The 25,794-nt window shown below is 39.7% G+C and overlaps 2 protein-coding genes across 4 annotated transcripts in view; both read left to right on the forward strand.

Moving 5' to 3' along the window:
- Positions 1-25,794, forward strand: part of LOC117985109 (uncharacterized) — a 205,196-nt gene that overhangs the window by 37,774 nt on the left and 141,628 nt on the right. The gene's annotated exons all lie outside the window — the stretch shown is intronic.
- LOC117985573 (uncharacterized) overlaps positions 1-25,794 on the forward strand; it is a 240,469-nt gene that overhangs the window by 9,590 nt on the left and 205,085 nt on the right. Inside the window, exon 1 of one of the 2 annotated variants that reach the window (XM_069501023.1) lies at positions 10,951-10,962. The exons of the other annotated variant lie outside the window; for it this stretch is intronic. The gene's annotated coding sequence lies outside the window, so the exon portion shown is untranslated. Of the gene's footprint in view, positions 1-10,950; positions 10,963-25,794 lie in introns of those variants that run through there. 2 annotated transcript variants of the gene reach the window in all.

Here is a 25,794-nt window from a genome sequence, read left to right on the forward strand (position 1 = left end):
GGCAATAAAATAAATTGGGCACCACGAATCGCGTCCCAACCGGGCCTGTCCTACAATTTGTACACAATTACATGTATTATTGTTTGATATAATTTGTGTCTGTAGAGTGTAGTAGGAAATATTTTTAGACTTTGTAAATGTGAAGAAGTGACCGCGACTAAGAAAAGAACTGCAAGCTATTATTTTATTCAGATACTAGTTAGCCCTAGACTACGATCAATTTAAATATTTTCTACTAGATGATGCCCGCGACTTCGTCCTCGTGGATTTAGGTTTTTAGAAATCCCGTGGGAACTCTTCGATTTTTCGGGATAAAAAGTAGCTTATGTCCTTCCCCGGGATGCAGGCTATCTTTGTACCAAATTTAGTTAAAATCGGTTGAACGGATGGGCCGTGAAAGGCTAGCAGACAGACAAACAGACACACTTTCGCATTTATAATATTAGTATAGAAGATATATGCATAATCTCTAAAGAGAAACAGACTAAAAATAGCTATAATTCCTACTTAATTAAAAATATTATTTACTGAGTATTACCTGTTAGAAAAGACGTGCCCACGTCTTCGCCCACTTTCCAAGTTTACACCGACGGAGATGAATAAAAATAATTTAAGACCATTTTTTTCATTATTATCTAAGTAAATAAATAAAAGTTTATGTAGCTCACAAAACAATACAAAGAAAAAATATATACTATATTAAAAACTAAAAAAATAAAACTACTTATAGACTAATTAGGAATACTACTTAATTCCTAAAGAGGAAAACAGATCAGGTAAATCAAATTCCTCCGGTACAAAATCGCTTTTGATGCCAGTGAATTACACAACAGTTGTAGTTGACCACAACAATGCGTGTAATTACGGGTTGGTACACACGCCCGCCCCAACCGCTGCGGTTTGGTTCATACGGCATACCACTGTGAGTTCGCTGCTATATCCCTGTTGGCCTACGAATAACAATATCTACTGCAGGCTTTAACTATTATATAATATACTAAGAAAGAGTAAAACAGTTGTCTGCCAATCTGCACTTGGCCAGCGTAGTGGACCATGGCCAGTGGCGTGCAGAGGAGTTAAAGCCAGGGTATGCATTTAGGTATGAACTTGTTTTACGGCAGGTTATAATGAAAAAGTAAGCATTGATTTCTTACAATGAGGGTAAGCAGTGCGTTTATGCTTCTATGAGCTGCACGCCGCTGACCATGGCTATACCCTTGAACCTTCTCATTATGAGAGGAGACTCGAGTAATGACACGGCATTAGGTTAATTATGATGATGATGAGTAAAACAGACCAGGTAAATCAAATTCCTCCGGTACAAAGTCGCTTTTGATGCCAGTAGATTGCACAACAGTTGTAGTTAACCACAATAATGCCTGTAATTACGGGTTGGTACACACGCCGGCCCCGACCGCTGCGGTTTGGTTCATACGGCATACCACTGTGGGTTCGCTGGTATATCCATGTTGACCTACAAATAACAATATCTACTGCAGACTTTAACTATTACATAATATACTAAGAAAGAGTAAAACAGTTGTCTGCCAATCTGCACTTGGCCAGCGTAGTGGACCATGGCTATACCCTTGAACCTTCTCATTATGAGAGGAGGCTCGAGTAATGACACGGCATTAGGTTAATTATGATGATGATGAGTAAAACAGACCAGGTAAATCAAATTCCTCCGGTACAAAATCGCTTTTGATGCCAGTGAATTACACAACCGTTGTAGTTGACCACAACAATGCGTGTAATTACGGGTTGGTACACACGCCCGCCCCGACCGCTGCGGTTTGGTTCATACGGCATACCACTGTGGGTTCGCTGGTATATCCCTGTTGGCCTACAATATCTACTGCAAGATTTAACATTCCATTAACTATAACTTAATATACTAAGAAAGAGTAAAACCGTTGTCTGCCAATCCGCACTTGGCCAGCGTGGTGGACTATGGCCATACCCTTGAATCTTCTCATTCTGAGAGGAGACTCGTGCTCAGTAATGACATCGTTGGGATGATTATGATGATGATGAGCAAAACAGACCAGCTAGGTGATTCTCTATCTCATTGTCTAACACTAATTAATGATAGCCACTGAGGTTGGTTTGTTCTACATTGCTGCTTCACTGGGTGATATTTAAAATTTTTTTCGTAGAAAACCTTCAACGGATTAAAAAATGAGCTTCGTTCCTATCATTCAGTGTTAGAACCTGAATTAGCGAATCACCCTGCAGGTAAATCAAATTCCTCCGGTACAAAATCGCTTTTGATACCAGTGGGTTACACAACAGTTGTAGTTGACCACAACAATGCCTGTAATTACGGGTTGGTACACACGCCCGCCCCGACCGCAGCGGTTTGGTTCATGCGGCATACCACTGTGAGTTCCCTGGTATATCGCCGTGGGCTTTACTGTTCCATTAACTATCACATAATATACTTACTGGAATTTAGGAATCGGTCTGTGAGGCTAGAAACTATTCGAGATACAGTTTGGTCTAAGGAACAACTGATTCGATTTTAGTTTAGGGGCTGATTTTTTAATCGCCAGATGAACTTTAACTGACGAATAGGTTTGACGTATTGACAGATTTTCTATATACAAAAACTGTCAAAACCTCTTTATCCCTCGGATAAAAGTTATTTGATGATTGAAATATCAGCCCTTAGTATTATGTTTTAGCGAGCGATTAGCCTTAGTGAATAAGCCGTCGGCCGCACTCTGACTTTATGTCATCATCATCATGATTAACCCATAATCGGCTCACTACAAGGCACGGGTCTCCTCTCAGAGTGAGAAGGGTTTTGGCCATAGTCTACCACGCTGGCCATGTGCGGATTGGTAGACTTCACACACCTTTGAGAACATTATGGAGAACTCTCAGGCATGTAGGTTTCCTCACGATGTTTTCCTTCACCGTTAAAGCAAGTGATATTTAATTAATTAAAACGCACATAACTCCGAAAAGTTAGAGGTGCGTGCCCGGGATCGAACCGCCGACCTCCGATTAGAAGGCAGACGTGCTAACCACTAGGCTATCACAGCCTGTATTGACTTTATGTGCGTTTTAGCAATAGGTATATCACTTGTTTTAACGGTGAAGGAACACATCCTGAGGAAACTAGCATGCCTGAGAGTTCTCCATAATGTTGTCAAAGGTGTGCGAAGTTCGCCTTCTGAGAGGAGACCTGTGCTCAGTAGTGGACCGTGATGGGCTGATCATGATGATGATGATGACTTTAGTAAGCAGGGTTCACTTGGTCACGTCACTCGAGAAATATATCAAAGGCGGCGTGCTCCTTCGATGGCTCTCGCATAAGTTTTACCTCATAAAGTGAGAAGTCAACGCGAAGGAAAGAGAGGCGTTTGTTAAATTTTAGGCCGCAGCGTTGTGCGAGCTGAATTGCACTTTATTGCGTCGTAACAAGAGTCGCTATTTATACGTCTTTGCGGAGTGAAGCTTCCCTGTAAGGTACCTACTATTAAGTATTCTGTGACTTTAGTTGCAGTTTTCGCCTTTCTTTTAGCTTTTCTGTTATAGTTTCTTACTTAGTTTTCAATAAATTATTATGACTTTCCCCAAGCGCACGGCTGCGCGTCTTTGAAATCATTCTATTTTTAAGCCGACTCACTGTCAACTGTCAAACACGATGACAGATGGCGCTAACTGGCTGAGGCGGGGATTTGTGAAAAAGTCGACGATTAAAGGTGGTGTCACATTGTTAGCGTTTTATGCGCTTTTTTATATAAAAAATAATAAATAAGCTCCTGTCATGTTATTTGAAAGCGTTGTCATATTGATCGATTTTCATTGTCCTTTTTACTAAACAGGCAAGGATTCTAGTTATCTTTTGCCGTCATAACTTGCAATTTTGACATTTAAGTAAATGGTCTAGGGCTTGTCTTTTAAAAGAAGTTATTTATCAAGATAATATCGTCGTCGTATTAGACTTCTTGAAATGTGATCCATCTTCGACCATCTGTCTTGGTGACCATGTTTTTTGAATTCTGCTAGCGTTTTTATTTACCATGTTTAACTATAGGTACAAGTGTTTTCAAAAGTATTGTAGATTTTTTTTTTAATTTATTGACTTAGCGCTTGATAGCGCTTGGCTGCAAGCAGACCAGTAGGTCGATTTCGTAAAACCTGCATCAATCATTATTACAATCTCAATTGTTTTTATTCGCTGAATTTGTGCGATTCTTGTTGCAAGAATGCATTGTGGCCAATAGTAAGCGAGCGTCAACCAATCAGAGGTGACTGCGATCGTGACATTGTAGCTGTCATTTTACCGCAATCGTGCAGCTGCTTGCTGGCAAGTCATGATGCAGCCTAATATGGAGCGCGTTTGCCTGGTAGATGCTTATTCAATGTTGACTTGAAGGTACCCATATTAAAATTGAAGGGGAAAACTGATGCTGGAAAAGCGTTCCCAGTATCCTAGCGGTTCGAATCAAAAATGATACAAATCGCTTAGTAGGTACGTGTCGGTGTAATTTCGACTACGTACAGGTGCAGACTTTGTGGTACGATAATAGAAAGGTGAAGGAGGAACCAGATCAAACAGTTCTTGGGCACACTATCAGAAATATATCCTGTAGAATACCGATAAACAGGCAACTTTGCGCTGATGTTCCAAACTTTGTAACTTAGAATTGACCATTACCCCAAAGCACTCGGCAAACAGAAGAACAAAAGTGACCGATATAGCTCAAAGAATTAGCAAGCTGAAGTGGCAATGGGCAGCTCATGTCTGTCGCAGAACCGACGGCCGATGGGGCAGACGTGTTCTGGAGTGGAGACCGCGTAAAACCGGTAAGCGCAGTGTGGGACAACCTCCAGCTCGCTGGACCGTTGACCTGAAGAAGGTGGTGGGGAGCGGGTGGATGAGGAAGGCTGAGGACCGTGTTTGGTGGCGCGCTCTTGAAAAGGCCTATGTCCAGCAGTGGATGCAAACAGGCTGATGGATGGATGGATGGACTCGGCAAACGAGTGCACGGGCAATTTACGTCCATTTGCTCAAACCAATTTACGTGCTGGCAACTTTTGAGCGACTGTCACTGGCTTTCCTACTGTGGTTTTATTATAAACATCAAAAGATATTATCGCATTTCGCAATAAGCATTTTACACACAGGCCGACACTTAACTCATTGGGCCAATGTACTGCAGCCGTAAATTACCATAAATATTGTTTAATATGTACTGATGGATAGCACGTGTACCATGATATGGGAAAAGCTACATAATCGCCCTGTGTATGTACGCGACTTAAGTTCTATATTGGGTATCTGTGGAGAAAGCACGTTCCGACTATTAAGGCGGGAAGTATAATTTTAAATGCGGAACCGGATCGCTTGTTTGACATTTTGCTTTTTTAAATTGTCACTTTGTAGGCAAAGGATTATTGCTTGAGAGGTTTACGGGACAGAAAGTTTTTTTTTATATTAGGTAAGTATATAGTAGCTTACCTGTCTATTTTTTCATTCCAAAAAAAAAATTTACGGCAGGTACATTTAAATTATAGATAGTTGGGTTAGTATGCTTAAACTCAACTTTGGCATACGACTACGGTTGTTGTTGGTAGGTATAGTACGCGACAGATCGAGATGGCAATCGGGGAGGAACGCCCCGCACCAACAGACAGACAAACAACAAAGTGATCCTATAAGGGTTCCGTTTTTCCTTTTAAGGTACGGAACCCTAAAAATGAAAAATTACCACCATGGAAATTTTAAAAAAAAGTGATTACTTTTACCATTATTCGTACTTTCTGTACGAATCCGACTCGCACTTGACCATTTTTTTATTTTTTTAGTGCTTTCTCATTCGTCAATTAATGAAATGACGGAATAAGACGATGATTGATTATTATTTTTGCGAAATTTTGATTTGCACCCTTTTCTGCTAGAAACACTCCAATGTAAGTGATAAATAATAATCAACTTAGTTACTTGCGTGTATGCCTTGCACTTATACGCATCAAGAAAGGGTTCCGTACCTCAAAAGGAAAAACGGAACCCTTATAGGATCACTTTGTTGTCTGTCTGTCTGTCGGCCTGTCAAGAACCTACAGGGTACTTCCAGTTGACCTAGAATCATGAAATTTGGCAGGTAGGTAGGTCTTATAGCAGACATTAGGGGAAAAATCTGAAAACCGTGAATTTGTGGTTACATCATACAATAAAAAAATAAATTGTGGTCATGAACTAAAAATTAGTATTTTCAATTTTCAAAGTAAGATAACTAATCAAGTGGGGTATCGTTTGAAAGGGCTTCATCTGTGCATTCTAAAACAGATTATTATTTATTTTTATGTATCATAGTTTTTGAATTATCGTGCAAAATGTCGAAATACGACTGTAGTACGGAACCCTGGTTGCGCGAGCTTGACTCGCACTTGGCCGGGTTTTTACTAGGTATACTAGTAAGAAAGAAAAACAAGAAAGCCTTTTTCAGAAAGCTTCAAGAATATGTAAGTTTCTACTTAAGTAATAAATAAATAAAAAAAATTACACCCGTAAACTTCAAATCGCATAATCACTCACGTAACCGACTGTTCGGTAAATTATGACATATTTGCTCAATTTTATATCTTATTTGCCGGGACTTAGAATTCAAAATCCTATGGGGTTTGTGCATGATGCCATCGTTTAGGGAAATAACTTTAAATAAATCCACCGAGTTTATAAATGCATTTTGTGTGGAACAACAAATACATTGAGTAGTAATACCTCGGTACTTTCTTTTAGTAGGAAACACTCTGTCGAGATCAGTGTTTCCTACCATCCTACCAATTATAATCCGGTTCTTACCAATTATATCCGATACTACGTGTGGTGTGTGTGGGCAGGTGAACCTAGTGTAGGGTCTTCTAGTGCTGCGCTTTCAGATGCGAGGTCGCCATTCTAGCACCTTGGGACCTCAACGTGTGTCGGGTTTTCGAACAATGTGCCCTGCCCGTGCCCATTGCACGGTTCTCCAACGGATCTTCTTACTTCTGATTTGATCATGTAGAGAAACTCCAAGCATAGCTCTCTGAGCTGAGCTTTCTTATGATACCCATAGTTAACTACTATGTCTCGGATCCATATGTCATCAGTCATCACTAACAACACGCACTGTTCGAAGACTTTGCTCTTCAATCACTGAGAAATTTTGGAAGTGAAGACATCTCGAATCTTCCCGAACGCTGCCTAGCCGATTTGGATTTTTAACTTTTAAAAGATTATTTATTTTCCATTTGAAAACTAGTACCCACTCCATTACATTTTGTTCTATTGATTCATTGCATGAGGCGGGGTTTCGGATTTATGACGATTGGTAAGTCCCGCTTCCGTAAGCTCGCTGTTTGAACATAAATAATTGTTGTGTACTAAGTGAGATTACACCTCCCCGATATCTATGACTGCCTAGTAGCTTTTGTTTTGGTTTCGGTCCTATAACCTCGCCTGCTTATATTATAGTATTTTGTAAGCGTGGATTTATGTTTTAAAAATGCCACAGGAACTCTTTGATATTCCAGGATAAAAAGTATGTCTTTCCCCGGGATGCAAACTATCTCTGTATAAAATTTAGTCAAAATCGGTTAAGCAGATGGGCCATTATAAGCAGACAGATACACTTTCGCATTTATAATACCGGCTCTACACGCTCGCCGAGTGAAGGCGAGTGGCTGCGAATGCGAGCGTGCGGACGGACCGACTTCACGCTCGCACTCGCATAGGCTACTTTTTATGCCAGAAAATCAAAGAGTTCCCACGGGATTTTTAAAACCTATATCCACGCGTACGAAGTCGTGGGCATCAGCTAGTAAGTATAATTCATTTGATAAGCCTTTATCAAGTTATCAACGCCAACTTAATGTCGTAATTCTGTGCCACTGTAGATAATCCCCTTATCTCTTCTATAAGAATGTTTTCAATGAAAAGGAATGTTTATTTCATTCGTTTTGCAATAATTCACAAAGTTTTTGCGACCAAGTATTTTGTAATCTCGGATTATTCTTGTATATTAAGTATTATACTTGTTAGTTACGACTGTTTTGTAACGAGGGTAGTCGTGATATAGTGGTGTAACTTAATAAATTGTAATAAAAAGTACTTAAATTGTTTTTCAGGAAAACATTCTTATAATTTTCGCATTTTTTTGATTTTATCTAGAAGAAATCACTAACCATAATATAAATGAGAAAGTGTGTTTGTTTGTTGGTTTGTCCTTCAATCACGCCGCAACGGAGCAACGGGTCGTACTGTTTTTTTTTCATGGATATAAATAGTTAAAGACCTAGAGAGTGACATAGTTTATTCTTTATCCCGGATAATCAGAGTTTCCACGGGATATTTAAAAATCTTAATCCACTCGGACGAAGTTGCGAGCATCAGGTTTAATATTTTTGAAATATTCAGTACATTTTGCGTCGCCATGGAGTTTGAAACTGTTAGTGGTATTGTAGATATCACTGTATAAGGTCGCCCTTTGTTTTTTTAATTGTATCCTGTATTTTTAATTTTAAGATGTTTAAATAAATAAATAAAGTTTTACAATATAGTTTTAAATACTCAACAGACCGTATAAGGCTTTTACAAACTACAAACGAAACTGCAACGGTTAGTCGAGTTTTAAAGTACCTATTCGAATTTTTTATCTGTTATCATGATTTAATTAGGCAGTGTAAGCACTTAATTGATTTGTGTACCGGCTAAAGTTAACAAGCAATTAATTATCATCCGACTTATTTATCCCAAACCATTGAACACGTTTTTAATATATTACTCCTGGCAGAAAGATAAATGATCTGTACCTCATTAAACAGTTTAGGCGGGACCTGTCAACGTCACTGTCACCAATTCGCTACACAGCACCGAGCTAAGACCTTGTCCAGAAGAAACGAATTCGCCGCGATCTCCTCGGGCGAATCCACGGACGAGAGAAATAAGGGCGAATTCATACGCGCGTCGCTCGGTGAGGTGCTGCGCGTCAACAACTCAACACATTGCATCGCGTCCACGAGCAACGCGTGACTTCGTAAATCGCGTGTAGTTTGCCAGACTCGAGTCGCGCTCGCGTACGTATTATACGCGCCAAACAAGTAGTTCAATCTGAATTTGCAACATGGTAGTTTGAGCAGGATTACATGAACAAAGTCGGCAGAGATATGGTTTTGTACAATGCGCAGTTATAGTCATATTCCTCGTTTTCAAAGGATTAAACAGATACACAAGCCCGGCTGAAATCTGTTTTTATTTATTTATTTATTTTACACTTTATTGCACACAACACAAAGTAAACATTGAAAAAACACAATACAGGATCTTAATCTAATAGCTGTAGCATGCAAAGGCGGCCTTATCGCTAAAGCAATCTCTTCCAGGCAACCTTTGACGAAACAAAGTCTGTTTTTGTACAGTCAATAGTCAATAGTCAAATAATTTATTCAAAATAGGTACTAAATTACATTTTTTGATGGTCGGTTGTTGGATTTGTAAGATAATATTATGGTGGTGATAATTTTTACGCGAACTTAAAACTAAAGCTACGAGGGTTCCAAACGCGACCAAGTATGAGAAGAGCCCACAACAAACTCTCGTGTTCTGATCTGACCACTTTTTGAACGCACTACGATAAGCGCAGAAAATCTTTGGATCGTACAGCTGTGAATAGGTACTGAGTGGAAACCGTCCTCCAATGCTCACGCTTTGAACGCAACGTAACTTCGCGTGAAGTCGTGGGAATCGATTCGCGGTGAATTCGCCTCGTCTGTACAAGGTCTAACTACAACAGTGAATGTTCAGAAAAATGAACAAGAGCCGATCTTAAAATGAACAAGAACTTAAAACGTCCGCGCCAATGAACGTGGCATAAATAATCAGGGGGGAATATGTCTCGGCAAATTACCCCGAACGGGCGGGCCGGGAATTGATGGCAACACTGAAATAACTCGGGCCCGCGTGTCTTGAATGGCTCGAGTGAAATTAGAACTATTTATTGATGATGGCCACTCCTTTTCTTTTACACCGAAGTTGAGAAAGGGTTACGAATTAGATACAGTTGTATGACAGGCGGTTAGTTATGTTGGTTACCGTTAAACTTTGACCACCAATGAAAAGCAAAGTAGGTTGCTCAAGTTCATTCTTCAATAAACCTTTAGGTTAAAGACAAAATTTTGATGTCTCTAACGACTAGCTGACTCACTCCGTCTTACGATTTAGTATTGGTATAAATACAGAAAAAAGTGGTGTGATTATGATGCGTAGTTTGTTAAATATATTAATAACCAAATTGTAAAGTTTCCGAGAAATAAATTCAGCCATGACTAATCCGAGATAAGGCATGAATGATCGTGAAAATGGTCTGGTTTGATTCTTAGTCATAACAAAATATATTTGCAGTATGACAATTTATATGAGTCTATACTCTATAGTCATAACAAATATTTGCAGTATGACAATTTATATGATACGTTATGATTTGCGTTTGATCATGATATCACCTATCTTTTACACGCCCCTTTATTAACAAATGGCCAAAATTGATATTCAATCTATGCGTAGGTATAACCTGATATTATATAAAAGGAAAAGCTGATTGACTGACTGATCTATCAACAGACAGCTCAAACAAATGGACGGAGCTGGGCATGCAGATAGCTATTATGACGTAAACATCCGCTAAGAAACGATTTTTGAAAATTCAACCCCTAAGGGAATAAAATAGGGGTTAGAAATTTGTGAAGTCCACGCGGACGAAGTCGCGGGCATAAGCTAGTGTTAATATTAATTGTCAATGGATTAATCATTCATATTTCTTTGGCGTTTCCTTTGCTAGAATCTGTACACCGATGTAGGACATGTGTGAAACATATGTGTGGGACAAAGTGCCATGAAGTAGCCTTGATTTACTTACAATCTCTTCTTTTTTCCACTACAAGTGACCTTCACTGCGATCTCACCTGGTGGTAAGTAATGATGCAGTCGTAAGATGAAAGCGGGCTAACTTAGAAGGGGTATGACACTTTTTTTATTAAACTCACACCGCCCCTTATCGGTTTCTACACGGAATCGTACCGGAACGCTAAATCGCTTGGTGGCACTGCTTTGCCGGTAGGGTGGTAACTAGCTGTTTCTGTATGAGACTATATGAGAAAATGTAAGAAAATTATCATTATCATCATCATCATTGTCAACCGCTAGACGTCCACTGCTGAGCGTAGGTCTCTTGTAGGGACATTCACACGCCACGGTCTTGCGCCGCCTGAATCCAGCGGCTCTCTATTTATCCATCATTCTTATTCTTTATTGATCCAAAATATCATTAAGTAACTGGATATTCTGAATAATAAATGAAATAATTGAACAAAACTGGAATGTATAACTTTATCTATTCCGAAAACCGTAAAAAATGTATTATAATAAAATGGTTCAATCTAAACGTAAGTCATAATGTGCCCAATGTTTTATTTAAAGTTTCCTTACTTCATATTATATGTATCTGTATAATTTAACACAATATAACGACTCCACTTCCTTTTGAAATCTAAGTCATGATGACAGTTTAATAATACGTATATCATGGTTTTAGGAATAAAAAATGATACATTACACCAACATCTAAGGATTTGTCATCGATCTAAACAACTTTATATTCAGAGGAAAAGAAAATAAAAAAGAGTGCAGCTCTATTGCTTTCTCTGTGCCGCCTCCGATGACAGTTTTAAAAGATCGGGATAAAGAATGGGTTATGGATACCATATTACGTGTCGTCGGCTTTCAAAGAAAACTAACGAAAATAAAATAAAACGTGCATGTGTGAGTGTAAATATTGTTCTATGGTTCCGTAGCTAACGCATCATAGTTACTGAGAATCAGGAGCAGTGCAACGTTTCTACACTTTATAGGCATACTAGCTGATGCCCGCAACTTCGTCCGCGTGGAATCACGTTTTTAAAAATCCCGTGGGAATTCTTTGATTTTCCAGGATAAAAAGTAGCCCATGTCACTGTCCAGGTCTTTATCTATACCCAGGCAAAAATCACGTCAATCCGTTGCACCGTTGCAACGTGATTGAAGGACAAACCAACAAACAAACACACTTTCGAATTTGTAATAAGGGTACTGATAAGCAAGATAATATAATAATAATATTCCACTGACGACGCGAGGATGCGACAAACTGACTCGTTCTGATGAAACGCAAGGAAGTATGTTTCATATACATTGGTAACAGGTCCTTCACTTTCAGGTGCTATAAATTTGGAGAACACTTAAATATCTATGCATTTCCGCTAAGTAATACGACGCTACTTCATCTCGCTGAGATATCAAGAGGAATAAGTAAATTCGTGTCATTATTACTCAAAAATGAAAGAATAACTGAACCGCTCGCTGCGCTCGCATCTCACGTTCGCCTGCATGGCACTATTACTGAGTAGTGAGCACATGCAGGCAAATATATGTATGTTCAAAGGATTTTTGAAAATGCAACCGCTAAGGGGTAAAATAGGGGCTGTGTAGTCCACGCGGACGAAGTCGCGGGCATAAGCTATTATGAAATAAAGTTCTAGTAATGCTGTAAATAAGCTTTCATTTGAGATACATATCAATTCTGTTGGATTTATGCCTAGATTTCATATTTTACCAATCGACCTTTAATGGGACGATTTTATTTAACAGCAACTTTAGGGTTTTTGCCATTTTGCTACGGAACTCTGAAAGATGAAAATATTTGTAACGGATATAACGTATCCAAATCGTTGACTAATTAATGATGATTAAACGTTTTCATGCCTTCCAGCGACCGTGTTAGGGTTCAGATTTGGATAATTCTCTTTTAACATTTTGATCAAAGTGAACGTTGAATATTATCTGATTTGAGATTTTTAACGGTTTTTTAATTAGTTGTTTTACTGTCTACTACGGGTCATCTGTTACATTTTTATTTATTTTATTTTGTTGTTATTGTATTTTGATTCAGCAGTCATACAGATAGATAGGTACTGTAGGTACGTGACCGGTAAGTCAGTATACCTACGCAAAATTATTACACACGAAATAATATACAAAAACTACTCTTTTTATTTAAACTACTTTTTATTATTAACTATTCAACTATTCTTTTATATAAAAACCGGCTAAGTTCGAGTTAGGCTCGCTCACCGAGGGTTCCGTAGTACAGTCGCATTTTTTCGACATTTTGCACGATAATTCAAAAACTATGATGCATAAAAATAGATAAAAATCTGTTTTAGAATGTACAGGTGAAGACCTTTCATATGATACCCCACTTGATATAGTCACTCACTTCGAAAGTTGAAAATACTAATTATTAGTTCATGACCACAATTTTTTTTTTGTGTGATCTAACCCTAAATTCACGGTTTTCAGATTATTCCCCAAATGTCAGGTATAAGATCTACCTACGTGCCAAATTTCATGATTCTAGGTCAACGGGAAGTACCCTGTAGGTTTCTTGACAGACAGACAGACAGACAGACAGACAGACAACAAAGTGATCCTATAAGGGTTCCGTTTTTCCTTTTGAGGTACGGAACAATAAAAACTACTCTTTTTATTTAAACTACTCTTTATTATTAACTATTCAACTATTCTTTTATATATAAAAAAAACTTATAAGTTGCACCACTAGTCGCCACACCATTAGTTCTAACTTCTAACACTTCCAAACGCTTTCAGGAATCAAATAAGTTACAATAATATGCGCGACATCCTTCCCCGATCTACCCTTGGAAGCTTTCCAAGCTTGCCCCGGCCTCCCCGCGCCGCCGGAACCGGACGCGTGTATAGCAAAACCGCACACTTTATCTTAGAGCTGTTTTCAGTGAAAATTTCTAAAAAATGCACAATTTTAGGAGGTTTAAGCCACTATCTAGAGCTGGCAATTTTCTTTTATTTTCAAATGCAAATGAACGAGTGTTTAAGTGGTTTTGCAGTTTTTTCCCAAAGGTCTTTTTGTCACTTTTGACTTTAGATAGGCTTAAGGTACAGTGCGCAGAAAATAAGTCGTCAAATTTTAAGTTGTAAAATCTAAATATATAAAAGGAAAAGGTGACTGACTGATCTATCAACGTGCAGCTCAAACTACTAGATAGATCGGGCTGAAATTTGGCATGCAGATAGTTATTGTAACGTAGGTATCCGCTAAGAAAGGATTTTAGAAAATTCAACCCCTAAGGGGGTGAAATAGGGTTTGAAATTTGTGTAGTCCACGCGGACGAAGTCGCAAGCATAAGCTTGTAAAATTTATAAAGATAATAATTAATCAGTACCCTTATTATAATTAATGCAAAAGTGTGTTTGTTTGTTGGTTTATTCGTTTGTTGATTTGTTGGTTTGTCCTTCAATCACGTCGCAACGGCGCAACGGATCGACGTGATTTTTTGCATGGGTATAAGTTAAAGATCTGGAGTGTGACATAAGCTACCTACTTTTTATCCCGGAAATTCAAAGAGTTCCTCTGGGATTTTAAAAACTAAATCCATGCGAACGAAGTCGCGGGCGTCAGCTAGTTTACATATAAAGTACAACACCCATCGGCAGAGGAGAGTGGAGTCAAGGCGTAGTGTGATAACAACTCAAACTTTTCACATAACGGCGCGGTGGCGCGGTTTCTTTTCGTTTTTTGTTTTCATTATACTGTGAACTATACATGTATATGTGTGTATATATATATATATAAAATATATGTCAAAGTTTTTAAAGTTGAATTTAAGTTACCAGAAAAACTCGGCTCCGCTTCACTCTGGTGGTTATTCGTCCTTTATTCACTCGGAGTATGTATCTCTATGCTCTACCCATAGTAATCAAAACACCTGTGGTTGGAATCGAATGCACGATACAATTAACTTCAATCCCCCTTTCCGAGTATGAACCGCAACCCCTTGAAATCCAAAGTGTTGTATACGTTACACTTGCGGAATTTAACCCCTTTCAGTTTGTGCGGTTTCTTCCCTTATAATTGTGATGCTTCAAAAAAAATGCTTAGAATAACTAAGTAAGAAATAATTATTATCAGTAACAATTTTCAATAATCTATACCTATTTTTATTTTTATAAATGCATCGCAAAAACAAAATTCTCGTACCATAAGAATCGAATCAGTTGATTCCGTCGCAAGATTTGAAACAAATATACGAAAACGATGCTAAATAGTACGGTTTAAAAACCAAGAAAGCATTTTTACATAACAAAAAACAATGGATCTCGCATAAGAGGCCATGACAATTTCATCCTCCATTCGAAGAAAGAATACAGAAACATCAGGATTGAGGAGTTGGATCCTGAAGTTCTTCATTGATAGAGTCATCTGTAATTTATTCCCACAACAATTACGATACGGTATTTGACTATGTCAAAAATAAATTATTTCTTGCGTAAATTCCACATCCTTTGTTAGTTTTATGTGTGACAACCATTTTAAATTATCGATTAAACTAAAAAAAGCACGTCAAATGATTGTGACGTCACATACCGGCATTTCATAGAATTTTGCATACAAAACGCGCGTTTTGACGTTTGATAAAAAGTTACTGATTTGACTAGTTGTCAAATACCGGATTCGTGAACCGCAGATTCTTAATTTTCGCGATTTAGGAGGGCATATCTCTAAAGTATCAGAATAATTGAGGAGTGCCCTTTACATAAGTTTTTGTCATGAGAACGAAATTCGTGTTCAAAGTTTCAGAGTCGATTTAGTTCAAGTCTTTGAAAAACTCCGTCGCAAGATTTGAAACAAATATACGAAAGTGATTTTTAAAATGGCAAAAAACAGTGGATCACTCGCAGGAGGTATTACCGGCCATGACAATTTCATCCCCCATTGGAGAAGAGAATACAGAAACAATCAGCGTAATGCACACAACAAATCGTTCGGAACGTCTCGCCCCGTGCCGCCATTTTAATCGCACACACATAAATTGTTCAAATCTAATCCAAAAGGCTATTACTTACAGACTTGGTGCCTACGGACGTACAATATTCGACTACTGGGGAGGTGTGTTGTCTTAAATGTTTCATGTTTCAACTCTACAGTCGATTGAATTCGTGGGTTTCAGCTTTTATTATTGTTTAAGATAGTCGCGACCTTCTTAACACAGCCGTGTATTGCCGGCTCGAAGGACCATATGGTGGCGCCAAGTGCCTTGTGCTTGATCATGAGGGATATCTGGGCGTCCAATAATAACTAGTGTACTGTATTACACATTATTTATTATGTAAGAGAACAAATTATTAACTTGAACACACTCGTCCGACAATCACTTATTAGTAGTAGCGTAATGAAATGGGCGGTCCGCTGTTCAGTACGCGGTAGTGTTATACCGCGCGACCTTCTTAACACGGCCGTATATTCCCGAGGCGGCCGCGGCTATTCTAAACAATTATCGTTGGTAGAACAACCCGTATTAGGTGAATAGACGACATCAAACGAGTCGCAGGGAGCCACCGAATCCAGGCGACGCGCGACGGACGACGCAAGATCATGATATGATCATGATAGATCGGCGGGCGTATGGAAGTCTCTATAAGAAACCAGCAATCGAAGTCTATCGGTTGATTTTTTGGCTCGCCACAAAGCTTACGTTGACCAGTAGACGCGTGCAAGCTGATGGATTGATGGATTGCTTTTATTGAAGTGAAACTTCCGTCCAAAAACACGGTAGAGAAGAAGAGGATGTACCAAATCTGAGTATGAGGGAATAATGAAATTGTTTAAGTAAGTATTTAATGTGACTAATTTTATCAAAACTATGTACACGTTGTTAGGTTTATCATAACATATTGCATGCTAATAGGCAGAATTTGGCTGTACCTTTTTGTTTTTGTAACATCTCCACTGTTTACCCATATTCGCAATAAAGAAATTTGAATTGAATTGTTTAAAATGAAACACGTAACGCTGAAAGAAGTGAAGCTTTGAAACTTTTTTATATTAACTAGACATCATTTACTTCGCCAGGTTTAGGTTTTTTTTTGGAAAAATATCTTTCATCGTCGTTTTTAGTCACATAAATATTCAGATAAAATAAAAAACATTAGCCCTACCTCCATCTCCACGTGCTTTCTCAGTGCCGATTTCGTTGAAATGAATTTAGAAGTTGATACTTACAGAAGTACAGTAGCTGGCAAGAAATACTGTACATCGACCTTTAGAATGAAATTTCGGCTTTGTAGAGCGTTGTCTCTATACAATGAACCAAAAGCTTAATTTGCTATAATCCGCTGAAACAGGTCGAATCTGTATGGTGCAACATGCAGCATGCGAAATGCACCGCCCGCCCTCGCACTGCTAAACATGCAGGAAGAAGGCAAGCAATACGCACCACCACCACGCAACACCACACAAATCCCAAACACACTCGACGCACGTTCCGCCCAGACACCGGAGCATTCTCAGGAGATGTAGACCTTACAATGCACAATTGCAAAGTTGCATGTTTAGCAGTGGAAGGGCGGGCGGTGCATTTCACATGCTGCATGTTGCACCATACAGATTCGACGTGTTTCAGCGGATTATAGCAAATTAAGCTTTTGGTTCATTGTATATCATGGACTTCCGCAAAGTAACGCCTGCTTCTATACAACAATACAGCGTTGTCTCTGTCACTCATACCTATGTGACGTTTAACGCTCTACGAAACCACTAACTTTCTGTGTCTAAAGGTCGATGTACAATATTTTCTGCGGCGTTCTGTAACAATGGTATGGATGGATGTGACAAGAACTTTAAAGTAAATTAGGTGCAAAATACTTAACACCAATAACAGCGACGTGCGACTTTTCAGTCGCGACAGAAATAGAACGTCTGGCATCCCTTTGTCGGGCGATCATTAACGGCATTTCGTTGGTTTTGTTGCTCCTCGCGAGACATTTTGTCACGCCGTGATGTCTGAAGCTGTGCGATTGCAGACTTCTGAAAATGAATTAAAAAATAATTTGCTAGTACAGACAAAAAGTTTAGTTGTTAGTAACACACGGTTGTGTACGTTCATATATTATATTTAAACCGACTTCCATAAAAGGAGGGGGTTCTCAATTTGGTTCGTTGTCTTTTTGTTTTTTCTATGTATTTCCTCGGAGTATTCTCCGAACCGGTTTGCAAGTTTTTTTTTTACTCATCGTCGGGCAAAGCATAAAAAAATCGATGCGTGATGTTCGCCCGACTTCAGCATACGTGTAGGAACACTTTGTGGGGGATTTGGAAGTCGGTTTCTTGAACATAATTTTATGTATTTTACCTATTTGTCCCAAGTTGTAAGTTACCCAAATCCTCAAAATAGAGCTCTGTACCTATAGGAAATCATTATAGTCTGTAGGTACTAAAAAGGTACGTCATCTATCAATAATAATCAGTGGCCCTACCGCGGTTGTTTGACAGCTACAATGTCACGATCGCAATCATCTCTGATTGGTTAATGCTCGCTCATTATTGGGCACAATGCATTGTTGCAACAAGATTCGCACAAATTCAGCCAATCAGAACAATTGAGATTGTAATAATGATTGATGCAGGTTTTAGACAATCGCCCTGCTGAGTGGCCTACTGAACATGTCTGTTAACAATCAGATTCAGTGAAACAATCCGTAGATAGAGTAATAAAGGTAGATGCAGGAACGTTTGCTTTCTCATTCGCACTAAAAAGAGAGCACAGATAAAGTTACTAATGTGATAAACAGAGACGCAGCTAACCTATTTTTTGTCCCTTATCGTGTAACTGGTTTTTTCAAGAATACATGCAACTTCCATACAAGAAGTTGCAAAACAAACTTTGAGAATTCGTGGCGTAATTGTATTTCTCATGAGTTATTTACTTGTTTTCACATAAAAAACGTTTAATACAAATATTGTTGATCGGTTAATACAAATATTGACTACTAAACAATGGAAATAATTGTAGTGTTATTCATCGTTACGTCGTGCTATCGCTATCTCATACGCGGTTACACAGTACTTCTATCTAACTATTATTCTATCTACGGAAACAATCAGATTTCAATGATGACATGATAAAAAAATTATCACGTCATCTTTTAAAAATCTGATTGGTGTGCTGCTCATTTCGCTCTGCTTCAGTGAATAGGCACCCTAAAACTAAGTAGAATTGATGCACAAAGATTTGGGACTTTTTGGTCGCTACCAAAATAGAATGTCTGTTCCTTATTTGACAAACGATCATTAGTAAAGTTTTTGAACTTTCTTTTTGCTTGTTACATTTTGTAGGTAACTTTGTCTAGTCGGGAACATGGTAAGTTTTGAAAATTGAAATTTCCTTTTCCCAACGTAATAGCGGTCGGTCTAGTCGGTCTAGTCGGTCGCTGTAGTAGTTATTTAAAGGAAACTTTAAAGAAAAAGACTGAAAGGTGCGACTTTTTGGTCGCAACCAAAATAGAATGTCTGCGTACTCAGTGGGATGATCATTAGTTAGTTAGTTTTTCTTTTTACTTGTTTTTGTGTTGTGTTACCAGCGACATGATGTCTAGCCGTGAAAACGGTTAATTTTAACTTCGAGTAAGGCGCAGCACACACCCACAGAGTAGAGTCGTCGCGAAGCGTTTTTCTTGATAACTGTTTTTTCAACATAGGGGTTGATTTCAACATGGGGTTATTCAAGGGGTGGATCAACAAATTCCTGAAAAGCCGGCTACGCACTGGCGGTTCCTCTGGTGCTGCGTATGTTCATGGGTGGCGGATAATCACTTAACAAAAGGTGACTCATCTGCTCGTTTGCTCGCTATTTATATGTATTTAAAAACCGTTCAAGTGTGAGTCGGACTCGCACACGAAGGGTTCCGTACCATCGTACAAGAGTATATGTAAGTTTTTATTTATCATGGCGGCCATTTTGGAATTTTTATTATTTATTGTTATGGGGACAATAGAAATACACTGAAATTTTCATTTCCTACATATTACGGTTCATAAGATATAGCGCGCTGGCAGACAGACAGACAGGCGGACGAACGAACAGACAGGGGAGGCTTCGAGTAGGTACGGAAACCTACAAAGTAGCACTCATTCAGAGCTACATTTTGAACAGAATTCAATAGTTGGAATTATGCTTGGTGCAATTTGCGTGATCTTCGAATATAATTTGTAATTTTGAACAGCCTACATATTTTTTATGAGTCACTGGGTTCCGATGAAGAGCTTCGATGGGGCTGCAGTTTGACCTAAATCGCATCTTTCAATAAACTCTCAAAAGGTTTCATATTAGGTATGAACGTTACCTACCTGCTATGTCTAGGTATCTAGGTACATCGATAGGTACCGATAGGTATATTGAACGGTAATAGTTAGCTTAGTGGTTAAGACGTCCGGTTCCTATTCGGGAGGTCGGGGGTTCGATCCCGGGCACGCACGTCTAACTTTTCGGAATTATATATGCATTTTAGGAAATTAAATATCATTTGCTTTAAACCTTTAATGTTCTCAACGGTGTGTTAAATCTGCCAATCCGCACTTGGCTAGAGTGGTAGACTATGGCCAAATCCTTCTAATTCTGAGAGGAGAACAGTGCTCAGTAATGATAAAAAGTATCTAGTAATAGTTTTCCGGGATAAAAAGTAGCCAATGGCACCGATTCTAAGCACAACCTAATTTTAGAGTATTCGCACCCTCTTCTTACTATTCTGAAATGAAAAGGACAGAAGCAGTTTGACATTTCTAAATTTAAGTTTTAGATGGTAAAACCCGTGATTTTAGCACGCACTCGCGAACCTACTGTTTAAATTTATATTGTGCACTAAAATTTAGAGTCTTTAAATGTGAAAGTCATGTTCCGTTCCTTTTTTAGCATGAGTAAAAAGAAATGGATGCAGATACTCTAAATTTAGTTTAGAGAGAGACTAGAGAATCGGGGCCTATGTCAACTTTATACGTAGGTATGTACTAACTACTATTGTATTGAACGTAGATTTATCACTAGCACTAGTAGAACATATTAAGGGCAGTACCCACTTGGTGCGCGACTGCAAGGGGGATGATTCATTAGATCGTGTTTGCTCAGCGTTAATGTAACGGCCAGGCGACCATTCGGACTAGATTGCTGATTCTGGAGGTAGAAACTGTAGAGTACCTACATGAATATCTACTACAATAGTGTTTTTCAATTCTCAATCCATCGCTGGCCCCCTACTTAGAAGGAGTCTCATCTAAGAGAAGGGCTTAGGCCATAGTTCACCATACTGGCCAAGTAAGGACTTCCACCCGCGACTTTCCAACGCTGCACATTCTGACCCCAAGGTGCTAGAATTCGCCATTCTAGCACCGTCGGGGTCTATCGATTTTTCGAAGTATGTAGCCTGCCTATTGCCACTGACGCTGTGTCGGTTACTACGGACGTGCTCATTGCTGAATTGATCAAGTCGAGAAAAACTCCAAGCATAGCTTTCTCTATCGCTTGCCGAGTGACTTAGAGCTATGATGCATATAATATGGCATAATTTAAAATTCATGGTGTCGAACTAAAAATCGTATAATAAATACTAGGTTATGCTCGCGACTTCGTTCGCGTGGACTACACAAATTTGAAACCCATATTTCACCCCTTAGAGGTTGAATTTTTTGAAATCCTTTCTTAGCGAATGCCCACGTCATAATAGCTATCTGCATGCCAAATTTCAGCCCGATCCGTCCTGTAGTTAGAGCTGTGCGTTGATAGATCAGTCGGTAAGTCAGTCAGTCAGTCAACTTTTCCTTTTATAAATTTAGACTAGGTGTTCCTTTCAGAGCGTCAGTTAATTACGAGTTTTGATTGGCCGCGGTTTGTTAATACCGGTTCACGCCGGTTCCAGTTATCAATGGCAGACTTTGCTGTAAACTTTCTTACTAATATTTGACGTATTGTTCTCTGTTCGTCTCTTTGGCTTTGTAAACTTTAAACTTTCGCGATTCATTCTTGTCAATTTGATCGCGCATCTAGCACGAACGAAATCAGCCGTGGTATTAAGTAAAGCATTGTACTCACGAAACTGCAGCAGGGCCGATTTAGGGTGAAAAAGTTGGGAGGATCCTAGATTGCCTGATAAACATGCCGTGGTCATTCTAGCCTCTAGCAAACTGCACTTTTCTCATATCTCATTTCTCGAACACTGTCTGAACGTCACGTCAAGCAAAAATATAAAATCGCATCAATCACGCGTCAAGCACGTAAATGCTTGACTCAAGCATCAAGCAAACTTTGTAAACGGTCAAAATGCTTGACTCAAGCAAAAACCTACGTGCTTGACGTCAAGCCGCTTGACGGTCCCAGAAGCTCTTTAGTTTGAACGTGTTAGAACATATTTCTTCTTCTTCTTCTTCTTATTTTGCTCTATGGATTTTATTAGTCACGTGAATAGAACATCTTTGCGTGGGCGAAGAGCTTTGGGAAGTAGGTACCTACCTAGGATTTTTTTTCATAATATTATGTAAGAAACAGTCTCGTGGAAGCAAATATTAGCTAATTATAGTCGTCGTAGGTTGATTTTGTCGAAGTTAGCATTTCATTACGGCTGTCAACACAGGCGCTCGGCCGGAAGGGAAAACAATTGGAAAAAATTCAAGATGGCCGACTTCCGTTCGGAGAGACAAGTTTTAATTAAATTGTAATAATGTGTATTTAGGTTAGTTTTTCTCTCGTTCATTTGTACATTCTCTTGCATTGTACATACTTAATTATTATTCTTTTTTATTTCAGATTCAGATTGCGATCGTCGCGTTGCTGTCAAACTATAGAGCGCGAAAGGTCGAAATAGCAATCGGGGAGGGAACGCATCTCATACCCGTACAGCCCCCGTGTTAACCCGCACCCGTGCGGGCGAGCGCAGGTGACGTGCGGGTGTGCGGAGCGTCGTCCCGCCTCATACCTCGATTGCTATCTCAACATGTTGAGGACTATACATAATACATATGCATGTAAAGTGAAGGTCACATTTGTAGATAGCTATCTTTTCGACTGTTTCATCCCCATGCTTCGCGGAGAGCACGTAAAGACGTCGGCCCTGTGCTTGTTCTCTCAGTTCGTTTCGGATTGCCGCCCCATTGAACTATGAGGGTAAGGGAATATAGAGTGCACCTGAGGCGCATACACTTAGCCCGCGCAGATCTAATCTCCGTAGAGATTGGCCTTAAATTCGGTCTGAAGGACATTATTATTAGACCTTTTATAATCGCAATAACTTTCGCTGAAATAATTTCCTACTATTTTCTCTACACTTTTGAAATTTGAAAAATTATTTCATTCCGAGCCCCCCGAATGTTAACAAAATTTCCTTTTATAAATACAATCGTAACAAAATTTTCCTCAACATGTTTTGATAGGGCGCGGGACAGAATTCATCCGGTAGTCGGCGTGCGGCATTAAAATTTTAAAACAGCACCCCCGTAATAAGGTATTTTTGCGCGACGCCCCGGGTTGCATGTAAATCAGGTTGATTTAACATCCACGGTGGGTTAACGGTAAATGTTATGCATTGGCGTTGGAGAGAGCTATGCTCCGAGTTTCTCTACGTGAACAAATCAGAAATGAGGAGATCCGTAGAACCAGAGTAACCGACATAGCTCAACGGGTTAAGCTGAGGTTGCAATGAGCAGGGGACATAGCTCAACGGGTTTCAAGCTGAAGTTGCAATGAGCAGGGGACACATAGCTCAACGGGTTTTTAAGCTGAAGTTGCAATGAGCAGGGGACATAGCTCAACGGGATTTTAGCTAAAGTTGCAATGAGCAGGGGACATAGCTCAACGGGTTTCAAGCTGAAGTTGCAATGAGCAGGGGACACATAGCTCAACGGGTTTTTAAGCTGAAGTTGCAATGAGCATGGGACATAGCTCAACGGGTTTTTAGCTAAAGTTGCAATGAGCAGGGGACATAGCTCAACGAGTTTCAAGCTGAAGTTGCAATGAGCAGGGGACATAGCTCAACGGGTTTTTACCTGAAGTTGCAATGAGCAGGGGCCATAGCTCAACGGGTTTTTAGCTAAAGTTGCAATGAGCAGGGGACATAGAGCTGTGCGCAGAAATTATAGCGTATAATTTCTGCGCAAAGCTAGCACTGGTCAGCTTTACAAATGTTGCATTTCGCACAAACATCAAAGGTTTTGCGCAATTCTTAAAAAGTGCTCACACGCACTTGCCGAATGCATTTGGTCAATGTGTACTGGAGCCATAATGAGTTTTGTTTATTCAGATTGTAGGTATCCTAGCAAAAAGCAGGTCGCATTTAAAACTGTAAAGCCTGATTATATGAACAAGAGAGCCGTGTTTCATTCAGTCGCCGGTAATAAGGTATTTCTCCGCGATGACTCGTGTTGAATTTAAATCAGACCGCTTTAGTTCACAGCGTATGAACGCGGCGTAGCAAGCAATCTTACAGTAGCTTCACAGGAAAATATACAACGTTAGTTTTAGTATACGCAAAGCCTGGAAGTAATTTGTTCAGAATCAGTAACATAATCGATTGCAATCATTTTTACTACGGGTTATGTTTAGACCGAAAAATGCTTTGAAATCCTGCAAGTTTGAACACCTAGTACCAGCTGATACATTGCAAATAAAACATCTGACTGACGCTAGTGGTCAACGAACGTTGCGAATGTAGCCCACTCGGAGTCAATGCCGCGTCGTAGGCGGGGCATTGACCCGATTTTTGCACGCTATACATGGTTTAAATAATTCTAAATCACTAAAGGCACAAAACGAGGCAAACGGTTATTGGTATTGGATTGTGTTTAGGTAGTATAACAATAACGCTAAGTTTTTGCTAGCATTCTGGTTATATCTTGTGTATGCTCGATCCAATATTAAAGTTTCCTAAAAGACCCCGCTGTTGCTCAACGCAATCACGTTTATTTCTGAACTGTATGCTTGCTACACGGTGGTCAGCCGTATGACCTAGTGGTAGGGGAGTATAAATCCTTAACGTTTCACTTCCCGGCTGAATTTTTAAGCAAGCAAATGCCATATATCTCTGACACTGGATTTGTGTGCTCCGTTATCATCATCATCATTATCAGTAACAAATAGACGTCCACTGCGTGACATAGGTCTTTTGTAGGGAGTTCCACACGGTGTGAGGTCGCCATTCCAGCACCTTGGAGCATCAACGTCTATCGATTTTGGTCTCTGACACTGGATTTGTGTGCTCCGTTATTAACTTGCTGATATAGTGAGTAGGTACATATAAAAACTGTAAGTGTTTTTTAGGCCGAATTTCGGCCATGGTGACCGCTTTCAACGGAGACGAGCCGACTACGCAGATAGTGCACAAGTGAGTGCGCAAAGAGCTCTCTATAACTCCAGTCTCAGAATGAAAAGTGGTATCCAAATTTATCCGTTCATTTTATTCTAGGACTGACGAAACTTGGAAATATAAATGAGTACGAGCGAAGCGAGCGCAAAAAAAATCAGATAGTTGAGCCACAGTTAAAACTACATGGCCACCGTGCTAGCCATCTAGCCAATAACCGTTGCGTGACCTTATCAGTTCCAATCAGAAATCAATAAACTCTTTCATCGCAATCGGTTAGTGACCCCGGACCGCCGCGGGCCCTGTAGTCTGCACGGGCCTTTGTGAACAGTGCACTGTATTGACACACGTATAGTCCGCGACAGGTCGAGATGACAATCGGGGTATGAGGCGGGGGGACGCCCCGGACACCCGCACGTCACCCGCGCTCGCCCGCACCGGGTTAGCGCGGGGGCTGTGCAGGTGTGCGGGGCGTCCGCACCCCGGTTGCCATCTCAACCTGTCGCGTACTATACCGTCACAATCCATACTTACTGATATTAATTAAGTTC

The sequence above is a fragment of the Maniola hyperantus genome, chromosome 9, assembly GCF_902806685.2.
Source record: "Maniola hyperantus chromosome 9, iAphHyp1.2, whole genome shotgun sequence".
NCBI lineage: Eukaryota > Metazoa > Arthropoda > Insecta > Lepidoptera > Nymphalidae > Maniola > Maniola hyperantus.